Here is a 14,874-nt window from a genome sequence, read left to right as displayed (position 1 = left end):
TAATAGAAGCAACAAGCACAAATACATGGCTCTTCCTGCCTTTCTGAATTCTTGACGAAAATGAAGGTAAACATTTACAGAAAAGAATTTATAATATATCAATATATGACAATGTTTATTAAGTCAGTTGAAAGATTTAACAGATGTCCAAACTCAGAAATATACTTCTATTTGTAAGGATTATGTTCTTAATTATGTCACCAGCCTATGACGGCATCCGAGCCTAAAACGCAGGCGTGCTCTCTCTGTGTTCTCTCTTTCTGCACTCTCTCCATCCGTATTTCACCCCCTCCACGTGGTCTCTCTCTCTCTCTCTCTCTCTCTCTCTCTCTCTCTCTCTCTCTCTCCCTCTCTCTCTCTCTCAATAAAGCTCTGGAAAGGTTACCATGACTAGTGATTCTTCCAATAACCTGCACTCACCTCTGTTGTCATGGTTGCCGTAGGTGCTGCTGCTTAACCAACACTATTTATTCATTTATTTATTTTGAATTATGCATATTTGTATGTGTCTTAGTGTGATTTGTGCATCAAAGTGCCACACCCAAGTAGGTCAGGAGAGGATGTTGAATCCCCTAAAGCTGTAGTGCCAGACAGTTTTCAGCCACCAGACCTGGTGATGAGCACCAAATTCAGGTCTCTGCAATAGAGTGCATGTTCCTAACCACTGAGTCATCTTCCCAGACCCAGAAACGTACTTCTTAGTGGAAATTCTTCTTCTACAAGGATGTGTTTTGCTTTATTTTATTAGTCTTTAATGTTAAAAGTACAGGTTTGCAGTTGTTCTGTAGATAAAAGAAGCTGGGCTGGCCCACACTGTTCTGAACTTGTGGTTTCACAGAGCCTCCTGACGTTGAAGCTGGAAGCTCATTGGCAAATGGCCACCTGTACCCTCCACAGCACAGGCACCCACATGCTCTCCATGCTGTTCACTATTTACAGGCCTGACAGGAAGTCCTTGCCTCCATCATTGCTGCTGTTTTCCTAGGGTTTCTCAGTTTCTGTCTGAAATGGACAGATGTCTGCATGCAAAAGAATGTAAATTATTACATGCCATGTGCTAATTTAGATTTCCTAGGTCCCTCCATTCCTCCCCTTGTTTCTTCCTTCTTTCCTCCCTTGAGCCCTGCTCTCCTCTCCATAAGGCTATTAGTGACAAAAATGTTTGGAATTATACAGTGCTGTTACTGGGTATGAATGGAGGTACAGTGGTGCTGTCCTTGGGTGTGAATGGAGGTACAGTGGTGCTGTCCTTGGGTGTGAATGGAGGTACAGTGGTGCTGTCCTTGGGTGTGAATGGAGGTACAGTGGTGCTGTCCTTGGGTGTGAATGGAGGTACAGTGGTGCTGTCCTTGGGTGTGAATGGAGGTACAGTGCTCTACCCCTGGGTGTGAAAACCCCTTTGATTGTTACAGGTATGGTACTGAGAACTGTGTGACACAAACACCAGAGTCAGGCCCCTCCTCTTCCTCTTTTCTTATCTCCTTTCCTCCTTCCCTCATTTTTGTGTTTCCTTTCTATTTTCTTTCTTCAATCTGTCCTTCTTGTCCATCTGTCTTTCTGTCTTTTTTAAAAATATCCAGCCTAGGGTGGGGGGTATTGTCCTACCCACCTATTTTCTGGTTATTTCTAGAAGAATTGCATTTTAATCTCTAAACCCAACTCCTTTTCCTCATCAGAACAGAAGAATCCATTTCTACATTAAGGGCTGTATTTCTTCTTTAAATAATTTCTGCATTTTCATATACTTGGACTCTGTGTCTTGTATTTGTTAAAATATAGTTCTGTGAAATAAAGCATAAGACTATTGTCTCACAAATATATTGTTACTCACTGGGGATTGAGAAGGAGCAGTGTGTTATATTACTTAAAGGCTATCACTACAGCCTGGTCTACTGGTGGAAAACTGTGTGTAAGGAGGGTAGTGATGGTCGGAGGATGGGAGAGTGGGCTCCTCAGCATTCAGAACATTACAAACTGAAGCTTTGGTCTCTGCAGAGAACCAGATGGGAATGGAGAAAGCCATTTCACCCCTGTTTGTCTCTCTGGTGCCCAACATTTGCTACAAAAACAAACAAGAAGAGGGGTGGAGGGGCCTACACTAAGCAGCTTCTGCTGACCAGATGCTTTTCTGAGCTTGAGTCCTGGCATGTGTGCAACCGGATCCAAAGCCACACGAATGAGTGCCTTCAGATGACTGGAGTCTGAGCTATACGGCGGGCTTTTTTTTTTTTTTTTTTAATGTCAAGTTCTTTTCCTTAAAAAAACCTTTTGCTCCTTTAGGCTAAAACATAGTGATATCACTATTGAAAGCTCCTTTTCAAGTTTTTTTTTTAGGTAAAAGCCAAGTACAACACAGTCCACCACAGTTAAATTCTCTGCTACTGTGTCTATGAGTACCATGGAGCTGAGGGAGACCACCACAGGGCTGATGATTCATCATTCAGACAACCCGGTCAGAAGCTCCCATGTAACAAACTCTCTGATTCAAAGTCATAGAGAATTCATTAATATTTAATAAGAGCTGAGCGTAACGATTTAATTATCACCCACTTTTGCAAATTCAGCCATTTGGCAATGCTACCACATCTAGCTGGGATTCACTTCCTGAAAACATGTTAGTTACTCTGGGAAAATTCCACCTATTCTAAATTTTAGAAGATGTTGTCTTAACTTATTAGATATAAATGAGTTATCTGAAAATACATAATTTTATAATTATAGGGCTTAAATATAGTGCAGGTCAATATTCTATCATGAACAAAAAGCATTAGAATGTGAAATTCTGGGGGGCTAAATCACTACTCTTACTTCTAGAAGGTTATGATAAACCTTGAAGTCTTTCTAATTTCACATAAAGAAAGTTTCTATTTTCTCTCTTATCTCTTTGAATCACATATAAAATGATTTTCCATCAAGTAAAATGAATTTTAACCTGTGTCACTCTAATAGGAAGGGACAGCTAATTTCTTGACTACATTGGAGTGAAAATAACTGAACTATTTTGAAAGGTTTCTACTTTTACAAAGGCTTGTCCCACCACTTGTGATTCTTAGATTGTTAAAGAGATACACTTGGTCTTGTAATAGTTTGCTTTGAGTTTTATGATGAGCAACATGGATGCCCAGGAAAGCCTCGGAAAAGCCTCAGAAGGTCAAAAATACTTTGAAGTTTTGTATCAAATTTCATGATTATTTTTCTGGGGAGGAAATATTGCTTTTATCATAGGCTTGAAAGAGGAATATAAATTTTCAAATACTAATCCCACACCTAAGCAGAGATGACTGTTGTTTATTTCCTATGCCCTTCCTATTTGTTTTATGTTGTTAGTTTCCACATCATCAAAACTTGGGTGGGAATTTCTTTCCAAGACTTCAAAAAAAAAAAAAAAAAAAGAAAGAAAGAAAAGAAAAGAAAAGAAAAAAATTAACCATCTTTGCTTATTCTTGAAATCATAACTCTTCTAATGAGACAATTATATAGGGCATTTAATTTGCAGAATAAGAAAATAAAAGTGTGTGGTTAGTAAAAACTAAGATTTTTGTGATAGTGAATTCCATAATAAATTAGGGATCAGACTTTGTCTGTCAGAAGTGCTTTGACTCATTTGTTAGACTAGTCACAGGCCCCTTCCTTCCTTCCTCTAACAGTCACAGACTCCTTCCTTCTTCCTCTAACAGTCACAGACTCCTTCCTTCTTCCTCTAACAGTCAAGACTCCTTCCATCTTCCTCTAACAGTCACAGACTCCTTCCTTCCTCTAACAGTCACAGACTCCTTCTTCTCTAACAGTTCCTCCTTCTTCCTTAACAGTCACAGACCCCTTCTTCTCTAACAGTCACAGATCCTTCCTCTTCCTCTAACAGTCACAGACTCCTTCTCCTCTACAGTCCAGACTTTCCTTCTTCCTCTAACAGTCACAGACTCCTTCTTCCCTCTAACAGTCACAGACTTCCTTCTTCCTCTAACAGTCACAGACTCCTTCTTCCTTCCTCTAACAGTCACAGACTCCTTCTTCCTCTAACAGTCACAGACTCCTTCTTCTTCCTCTAACAGTCACAGACTCCTTCTTCCTCTAACAGTCACAGACTCCTTCTTCCTCTAACAGTCACAGACTCCTTCCTTCTTCCTCTAACAGTCACAGACTCCTTCTTCCTCTAACAGTCACAGACTCCTTCTTCCTCTAACAGTCACAGACTCCTTCCTTCTTCCTCTACAGTCACAGACTCCTTCCTTCTTCCTCTACAGTCACAGACTCCTTCTTCCTCTAACAGTCACAGACTCCTTCCTTCCTCCTCTAACAGTCACAGACTCCTTCTTCCTCTAAACAGTCACAGACTCCTTCTTCCTCTAACAGTCACAGACTCCTTCTTCCTCTAACAGTCACAGACTCCTTCCTTCCTTCCTCTAACAGTCACAGACTCCTTCTTCCTCTAACAGTCACAGACTCCTTCTTCCTCTAACAGTCACAGACTCCTTCTTCCTCTAACAGTCACAGGCCCCTTCCTTCCTTCCTCTAACAGTCACAGACTCCTTCTTCCTCTAACAGTCACAGACTCCTTCCTTCTTCCTCTAACAGTCACAGACTCCTTCTTCCTCTAACAGTCACAGACTCCTTCTTCCTTCCTCTAACAGTCACAGACTCCTTCTTCCTCTAACAGTCACAGACTCCTTCCTTCCTCTAACAGTCACAGACTCCTTCCTTCCTCTAACAGTCACAGACTCCTTCCTTCTTCCTCTAACAGTCACAGACTCCTTCTTCCTTCCTCTAACAGTCACAGACTCCTTCCTTCTTCCTCTAACAGTCACAGACTCCTTCTTCCTTCCTCTAACAGTCACAGACTCCTTCCTTCTTCCTCTAACAGTCACAGACTCCTTCTTCCTCTAACAGTCACAGACTCCTTCCTTCCTCTAACAGTCACAGACTCCTTCTTCCTTCCTCTAACAGTCACAGACTCCTTCTTCCTCTAACAGTCACAGACTCCTTCTTCCTTCCTCTAACAGTCACAGACTCCTTCTTCCTCTAACAGTCACAGACTCCTTCTTCCTCTAACAGTCACAGACTCCTTCCTTCTTCCTCTAACAGTCACAGACTCCTTCTTCCTCTAACAGTCACAGACTCCTTCTTCCTCTAACAGTCACAGACTCCTTCCTTCTTCCTCTAACAGTCACAGACTCCTTCCTTCTTCCTCTAACAGTCACAGACTCCTTCTTCCTCTAACAGTCACAGACTCCTTCCTTCCTCCTCTAACAGTCACAGACTCCTTCTTCCTCTAACAGTCACAGACTCCTTCTTCCTCTAACAGTCACAGACTCCTTCTTCCTCTAACAGTCACAGACTCCTTCCTTCCTTCCTCTAACAGTCACAGACTCCTTCTTCCTCTAACAGTCACAGACTCCTTCTTCCTCTAACAGTCACAGACTCCTTCCTTCCTCTAACAGTCACAGACTCCTTCCTTCCTCCTCTAACAGTCACCAGACTCCTTCTTCCTCTAACAGTCACAGACTCCTCCTTCCTTCCTCTAACAGTCACAGACTCCTTCTTCCTCTAACAGTCACAGACTCCTTCTTCCTCTTAACAGTCACAGACTCCTTCTTCCTCTAACAGTCACAGACTCCTTCCTTCTTCCTCTAACAGTCACAGACTCCTTCTTCCTCTAACAGTCACAGACTCCTTCTTCCTCTAACAGTCACAGACTCCTTCTTCCTCTAACAGTCACAGACTCCTTCCTTCCTTCCTCTAACAGTCACAGACTCCTTCTTCCTCTAACAGTCACAGACTCCTTCCTTCTTCCTCTAACAGTCACAGACTCCTTCCTTCCTCTAACAGTCACAGACTCCTTCTTCCTCTAACAGTCACAGACTCCTTCTTCCTCTAACAGTCACAGACTCCTTCCTTCCTCTAACAGTCACAGACTCCTTCTTCCTCTAACAGTCACAGACTCCTTCCTTCCTTCCTCTAACAGTCACAGACTCCTTCTTCCTTCCTCTAACAGTCACAGACTCCTTCCTTCTTCCTCTAACAGTCACAGACTCCTTCCTTCCTCTAATAGTCCAGAGGTAATAAATAGATCCAGGATAATGGGATTGAAAATCAGAAAAGTAAGAGCAAGCATAACAATTGATCATATATTTTAGCAACTAAAATTTCAGTCAAAATGAAGGTGAAGTGGAGATAAAGACCAATTTCAGAGCAATACAGGACAGAGAAGGGCTAAGTGGTTAATGGGCTAATGGACTGATGGTCATGGGCAGGTGGAGCCTTTTAATAATGCTTGGATTCTTAGAATAGATGTTTGAGACCAACACAGACAAGTGCATTCCTTGTGTCACCTGGCAATTTGTAAGTAATTTCTTGAAAATCCTTACATCCTACTATTCACAATCAATGTCTTAGACAGATGAAAGATTGACGAGCCTACTGTTTTGTCTAAGTGAACAGTCTGGATTGATTTTAATGTGGTGAAATAAAATGCCTAGGAAATCCACTAATTAAATGCCTATCACTAGCTAATCATATGTTTCCCATTTTCTGACTGCCATCCATAACTGAAAAACATTGCCTTTTTCAATTCAAACTGAAAAGTCACTTGGAGTACGAACTATCTTTAAAAAAAAAAATTATTCTCAGTAATTGTCCTATTTTAAATTATTTCATAGGGAGCTAACTTATTCTGTTTTATGTAATTATTAATTATTTTAAAATATTCTTTACAAATAATGACTAGTGTCTATATTCATTGTTCAGTAAGTAAGAGGTAAAAAAAAAAAGCTGTTAACATGGGCGATGGTGGCACATGCCTTTAATCCCAGCACACCAGAGGCAGAAGTAGGTGGAACTCTGTGAGTTCAAGGCCGGTCTGATCTACAGAGTAAGTTCCAGAACAGCTAGAGCTACACAGAGAGAACCCGGTCTTGAAAAACCAAAAAAAAAAAAAAAACCAAAAAACAAAAAACAAAAACAAAACAACAACAACAACAAAAAAGTTTCTAATACGTTGAAATTGAAAACCATCACTTTCAGCAAAAATATTCAGTTAATTTATTACAAATTAATGCACTAACATTGCTCAGAAAATTGCTTTGTCTTGCTTCAGCCCAATGAGAAGTTAGAAAATAATAATAATACTTTCTAATACGTTATAAATCTTAAAGCAAAATGCATATTTCTCCTTTGTTATCAAATTTTAGAAGAATATTAAGAATATCACATGATATTTCTATATTTCAGGTTTTATATCTGCAAATGGCTGTTAAAATAATAAAATATTGACTTGAAAATCCATAGCGATATTTATAACCACTTTTTAGGAAGAATTCCTGAGGCAATGACTCATTTTAAAGTTACTTCCAAATAAGAGATGGTTACAAATAATCTGCCTTCCTGTGTGAGAACAAAAACATCTAATGGGGAAAATCTGTTCTGAGAAGCTTGTGGTGTTTTGTTGTTGTTGTTCATTTTATTTGTTTGTTTTGTTTTGTTTTGTTTTGAGAAGTCTCCATATAAAACTGACTATGCAGCAATTTGATAGATCTTGAGGAGAGACGGGCTTGAGTGTACAGACATCTCCATCACAGCAGCAGTGGTGGCTCTCAGATGAGTATGGCTTAGAGTGGTGACATGGGCTGTAACTCCTCAAGACTTAGGGCATCATGCATGATTGATGGGCCAGAGGCCCAGATCACTGTGGGTCTCCTCATTCCAATGCATACAGTACAAGAGGAATAAATACTATGTCAGTCCCTCATTCATTTATCATCTGTCATTTATCATCATTGTTGTGCTTTATTTCACAAAGAAATATACACCCTAAGTGCCACTGTCAATGGGAAAATTTCTCAGGTAAAGCAGTGGCAAGACTCCATGGAGCTCCGACCAAAATTAAATTATACTGTAATGACTTTTTTCTTCATAGATAATTTAATACCACACTCTTCCTTCTCTTGTTCACTCTCTTCCCACTGTCCTTTTTGCTTATTAATTGAAGTTAGCAATCCACGCATGAATGATTAAACATTTGTACATATAAATGTATATAATACCTATAAAGACTTTTTATCATTTTATATATTACTTGGTGTATCTTTTTGAAACATGAATGGCTATAAATATTTCTGTCACCTTTGAACAGTCATTTTTATTCCAGTTGATAGATACAAAACATGAAGAATGCATGTGTCAATGTACATATGTTTGTTTTATGGTCTCCTTTATTAAATGTATATCTCATATATTAAATATTAAATATATTCTCAAATACCAAATGATCACTACTTTAAGTACTAAACTACCCATAAGCACTTTCTATGCATACTATAAACAATCAAAGCATTAAAATCTTATCAGAATCTTGTATTTAAAGTGATTTTCATATTAAACTGAGCAAGACCTATCTTAGCATTTCTGTAGTCTCATGAATGGCTAAGAAATTTATAGGATTTTAGGAGTAAAATGAAATAAACGTACACAGGAATTTCTCAAGTGCAGTTTGTTTACAAGACTAAGTAACCTCCAACAGAAAGTGTTAAGATTGTGATAAAAATATTAACAAAATATTAAAAATAATAAGTTGCTTTTTCGTTCTCTCTTTGGACAGATAAGAAAATCACTTATCTTGTTTTCTATTCAATGACTACTACATATTTGATTGATTTAAATTTATACTCATTTTGAATTCATTGTTGGCACAAGCATTATCTAGAAGTAAATTGCATTCTTATCAAGATGTCAATGTGAAAAAAAAATGTAGTAAAAATGTGTGTTCTAAAATAGCCACACTGACTTAGAAGTCTTTGCTCACTAACTTCTTCATTGGCCAGGAGGCCATCGACATCAGCTTCATCCATTCTGTGCTTCTTTGGTACACAGGGAGCTTGTTCTAAGATTTCTCAAGAGGACACAGACCAGGACAAAGGAAATCACACTGTAGTGTCCCGGAATTTAATGATTTATTTCAAATGAGTGATGGCATAAAATGCTGAGGAATATTGTAGAAATGTGCATTTCACTCTCAGTAACACTACAGCAATTCTTATTTAAAATTTTATAAAACAATGCTGTGAAATTCTTGAACCACATAGATCTACATTATCAAAAAGAATTTTAGCTGTTGTTTGGGATTAGGTGATTTTTAATTCCTATTGTTTTCTTTGTTAACAGCTTAATTGGTCTGAGCATTTGTGTTCTATTGCTGATTTATGTTATATTGCTGAGGGTCTGGTGAAGAAATGTAAAGACAAAATCTTAATTGTACCCTCCAGTAGTGTTGCTGTTAATTCAAGACAACACACTCTAGTATTTAGACAGATGGTGGTGGCAGCCATATTCGCCCCAATCACTCTACAGGGAAGCAGGAGGAAGCAGAGCTCTTAGGATATGTGCTTGTCTGCCTAGTTTTACACTTTGAAATGCCGGACAAATGCCGATTTATTCATGGCCAGATGTTTTCCTACCTGATTCGGCAGTTTCCTACACCAGTAGGCAAGTAATATGGAAGTCACTGACTTTCTACACCAAGGAGTGAAAAAACAACATTTATAGTTTGGAAGTAAAACAATCATTAGGAATCAAGACTGTTGCAATCATAAAGTGCTTCATAGGGAGTATATTTCTGGTGGATCTGTAGCATAGGGTTAAAGACTTAAAGTCTTGGTTAGAACAAAGACTGGCATTGGACTATGTTTATATAGTAAACAAGTTTTAAAAGACTGGGTTTATAATAAATTATCTGGGAGGCTGATTCTTGTCACTTCCAGTTATGGGAGTCTTCTACAAAAAGATACTGTTAATACAATGTTGGCATTTATTTAATTTGTTCTAACATATTTTAAATAACTTTTAAAATAAAAATAAATACAAGAAAACGCTAAACATGTTCCTTGAAGGAGAGACGGATTCCTGGTGACTTATTTTTTAATAATTATTTTTTTAAATGAAATATAATTACAACATTTTCTTTCACTGTCCTTCCTCCCTCTGACTCCTCCCATGGGTCCTCCAACCTCTTGCTCTATCTTAAATTCATGGGTTCTTTTTCTTTATCAGTGACTTGTCTGTAATACCTATTTAATACCAGGGGGAAACTGGAAGCTTTCATAGGCATAACCACATTAACCATATAAAAGTCCATTTTTAGGAAAAAAAGCCTTGTATCATTTTGCCAGTTTATGCATACAGTGATGAAATAAGCCACATTGCTATAAGTAATATAATGCTACACTAAAAGAAAATGCTTGAAAAGCTGACAAATTGTGCCACGCAGTGGTGGCTCATGCCTTTAATCTCAGCACTCGGGAGACAGAGCCAGGCAGATCTCTGTAAGTTTGAGGCCAGCCTGGTCTAGAGAGTGAGATCTAGGACAGGCTCCAAAACTGCACAGAGAAACACTGTCTCAAAACAAAACAAAATCAAAGAAAAACAAAAAAACAAAATGATAAATTGAGTGGTCTATGTGAGAAATCCTCTCTGAGAGCTAGAGCTCGGTGGTTAAGTGTACCTCCTGTTCTTGCAGAGTTTCTAGCACACACAGAGCAGCTCACAACCATCCACAATGCCAGTTTCAGGAGATCTTATGACCTCTTCTGGCCTCTGCAGGCAATAGGCACACACAGTGCATATACTGACACAGGCAAAACACTGATACACACTAACTATTTATAACTTTAAATTCCACTCTAAGAGTCCTATAATGTATGCTGTGTGCATTTGAGCATTCTAAAACTCTATTTTGACAGACTGTGTTATATCCTATTCTCAAATAAACAAAGCACATGCGAGCCTCCAACTTGGCTTCCCTTCTCAAAAGTTAAATCTCCTTACTGTTATTCATTATTAATACGTTCGTTAAAAGTATTTACAGTACAAATCTGTTTAAAGTCAAACATTTCTATGTGTATGTGAGTGTGTGCCTGCTCATGTTTGTAGGGGTGAACATGCATGTGTGTGCATGCACGTGTGTGTGTGTGTGTGTGTGTGTGTGTGTGTGTGTTTGAGAGAGAGAGATAAAGAGACAGAGTTGGGATAATCTCTTTGTATGCTATATAAAGATGTGTCTCTATTTTACCTCATCTGTGTAAGGCACCTTCTGGTTGGTTTAATAAAGAGCTGAATGGCCAGTAGCTAGGCAAAAGAGAATAGGCATGACTTCCAGGCAGAGATACAAACTCGGGAAAAATCTGAGGCACAGGAGATTTGCCAGCAGACACAGAGGAAGTTGGATATACAGTACTGAGAAGGGGTAATGAGCCATGTGGCAGAATGTACATTAATATAAACTAGATAATTTAAGTTATAAGAGCTGGTTGGGAACAAGCCTAAACTAAAGCTAAGCTTTCATATTTAATAAGAAGTCTCTGGGTCATTTCTTTGGGATCTGGAGGTCCAAAGAAAGACTGACTACAAGAAAGAGCATATTTAAAGTCAAATATTATAAAATAAATTTTCAGTCAGTAGATTAAAACCTACAATGACTAATAGATATTAAAAATTATTTTGTCTGTCATGTCCATCTACATAGTTTTCCTTCTAAAATCAAGGCCTCTTGCTTTAACTCCATCCCTTCTCCTGGACTCTTGGTGCTTTAAAGCCATACATCCTATACAAACAAGGTTACAAAAATCATATTGTAATAATCCCTTTGCTCTTTTAATTGAAACCTGTTGGTTCTTTTGAGTTCCTCTCTACCATTTTATACAGAGACTTAACTAGATCATTATTTTGCTTAATGTGGAAGCCTGCCAGATAAGTAGTGATCAAAAATTCATTTCAAAAGACAACTTTACATAAATCATAAGATACTAATGTTCTGAGCTTTAAATGAGACAGTGTGGGCTCACAAAGATCAGTGAATATAAATACTTTTCTTCTGAGAATTTAATGCATACATTTAATATGTAAAGGTGTATTTTTTTGTCAAACATCATGAACTGAATTCAGTCCAGGCATCTGTAAAGTGATAGAGATAGAGAGAACCAACTCCTCAAAGTTTTCTTTGGACCAGCATCAGCACTGTGGCCCATGGGTCCTTACCCGTCCCCAGGAAAATATAAATAAATGTAAAAATTTGTCTTTGTTGTTTGCTATCATGAGGTTTATAACAGGTAGGCTTTGAGGTCTCATATATGCTCAAGCTATACCCAGTAAGTCAGTTCACTTCCTATGGCATGCAAACCAAGATGTAGGATACTTGGCTACTTCTCTAGCACCTTGTCTGCATGCACAACACCATGTCTCATCATGAGGATAATGGACTCAACCTCTGAAAATGTAAGCCACCTCAATTAAATGTTTTCCTTTACAAGAATTTCCATGGATGGTATCTCCTCACAGCAATAGAGACCCTAACTAAGACAGAGACCTTTCCTCAGATGAAACCAGAATTCTAGACACTGCTACAGAATAGAATTTCAAAGCAAGACATTATGAAGCAGAGGTGGGATTTATTTATTTATTTATTTATTTATTTATTTATTTATTTATTTATTTATTTTCAGTAGTTTGATATTTTATTGTAAGCCCAGGCTTGGTTGAGATTGTTACATTTGTGGGCTTCTCACATGCCATGAAATCATCTTTATGTAACTTACATTTCTTCAGAGAGATGGTATTTATTAGGATGTGATTTTAACACAGATTTAGGTATAAGGTTAATAGAGAGAGAGGTACATAGAAAAATGATAGCTCATACACAATTTAGATTTGGCTTCTCAGGAGACAAAAGGGAGTATGTGAGCAGTGAGTTTAAGGTCCTCTTGGGTAAAACTTTAGAAGATTAGTACCTGAGTAGCACTAGCCATGCAAGCCCTGTGCCTGCCCCTTGAGTCCCTGTGAGCCTGTGCAAGACCATTCAGTTGATTCAGTGGACCCTGCTCTCTTGGTGTCCTCTATCCCCTGACTCCTACATTCCTTCCTGCACCCTTTTGTGGGGTTTCCAGAGCTCTGAATGGGGGTACCTGGTGGAGACCTTCAATTTAGACTCTCTTTTAGCATAATGTCTAGCTGTGGGTCTCTGAGCCCATTCCCATCTGCTGACAGAGGAAGCCTCTCTGATGATGACGGGCAAGACAATGATCTATGACTATAGTACAATGCCAGAGGGAATCCGAAGTGTTTGGTTCTACCCTAGGTCTCTGGATTTTCCATTCTCTAGTTCCTGGCCATCCAGGCAGTATAGGGCATGGTCTCCCTTTCATAGCATGGGCCTCAAATTAAACCAAATACTGTTTGGCCACTCCCACAAGTTCCGTACCACGGTTGCCCCAGCACATCTTATAGTCAGTACAGATTGTAGGTCGAGGGCTCTGTGGGTTCATCAAGGTAGATCAGTGTCCAGGTTCCTCCTTCTGCAGCCTACAGAGTATCTTCTTGTGCCAAAGAGACTAGAATATTGGGTGAAGGCTCCAAGCCTACACTGCTTCCACCTCTGAAAGGTCAATGAGCTGTGTGGGTGCTGTCTTCGGCACCCTCTGCAATGTGTCTTAACACCATTCTGGGTTGTTTAGGGATCTCCTTGGCCAACAACTCAACCAAATGCAACCCATTCCCACTGCTGGAAGCCTTGCCTGGCTACAAAGAATGGACAATTCAGACTCCATATCCTCCATTACTAGAGTTCTCACTGGGATTATCCTCACAAATTCCAGAAGTTTCCACCACCCTATGATTCCTCACCATTCCACAAATGCCCCTAATTGCAGTTGTCTCTCCTGGAATACTCTCCCTCTATCACTCCCCCAACACCAGATCCCTCCCACTCCTGTCCCCACCTACCCCTAGTCCATCCACAAAACTTGTCCCAGTTCCCCTTCCCAGGGAGACCATACACCCTGCCAAATGGCTGATAAACACTTAAAGAAATTGGCAACATCCTTAGCCATCAGAAAACGCAAATCAAAACTACATTGTGATTCCATCGTACACCTGTCAGATGGTTAAGATCAAAAGAACAAGTGACAGCTCATGCTGGAGAGGATGTGGAGCAAGGGGAACTCTCCTCCATTGCTGGGGGGAATGGAAGTGTGCACAGCCACTGTGGAAATCAATATTCCAGTTCTTCAGAAAATTGGAAATCTACCTCAATTCCCATCTATACCACTCTTGGGCATATACACAAAGGACATCCATCCTACCACAAGGACAATTTGTTCAACTATATTCATAACAGCTTTATTCATAATAGCCAGACCCTGGAAACAACCTAGATGTCCCTCAACCAAAGAATGGATAAAGAAAATGTGGTACATGTACACAATGGAGTATTACTGAGCTGTTTAAAAAAATGGCATTGTGAGATTTGCAGACAAATGAATGAATCTAGAAAAAATTTGTCCTGAGTGAGGTAACAAAGACTCAGAAAGACGAACATGGTATGTACTCACTTATAGGTAGATATTAACTATACAATCCACAGACCCAGCCACAGACCCACAAAGGTTAATTTTTTCTTTTAAAATAAAATATCACAACATGACAGAGAATTTCAGTAGAGAAATAAAAATCATCTTGAAGTAAATTGGAGTTCTTTAATGAAAGTATTTAGTTTGTAAACTCTACTCAGAATTTTACAGCCAACTAGAGGAAGAAAGTGAGAGGATTAAATTTTTGAAGACGGGGGGCTATGCAATCATATCAAGAAGGAAAATATTTAAAGTTTTTAAAAATATATTGTCTTAGTTTCATCTCTTTTTGCTAATATAAAATATCCCTACAAGAACAGATCTAGATGCCGGGGTTGATTTTTTGCTCACAATTCCAGGCTACAATCTATCAGAGTAAAGAACCTACAGTGTCAAGAAATTGAGAGAGCTTTTCATATTAAATCATCCAATCAGAAACACAGAGAAATGAATACACACATCCAATGCTTAGCTCACTGTCTCT

At 38.9% G+C, this 14,874-nt stretch overlaps 1 protein-coding gene across 1 annotated transcript in view; it reads right to left on the bottom strand.

Annotated features, from left to right (window-relative positions):
- Agmo (alkylglycerol monooxygenase) overlaps positions 1-14,874 on the bottom strand; it is a 165,869-nt gene that overhangs the window by 28,177 nt on the left and 122,818 nt on the right. The window lies entirely within an intron of this gene.

Source organism: Onychomys torridus, chromosome 14 (assembly GCF_903995425.1).
Source record: "Onychomys torridus chromosome 14, mOncTor1.1, whole genome shotgun sequence".
NCBI classification, from domain to species: Eukaryota; Metazoa; Chordata; class Mammalia; order Rodentia; family Cricetidae; genus Onychomys; species Onychomys torridus.
Note: the sequence above shows the minus strand (reverse complement) of the source record. Positions and strands in the feature narration are given on the sequence as shown.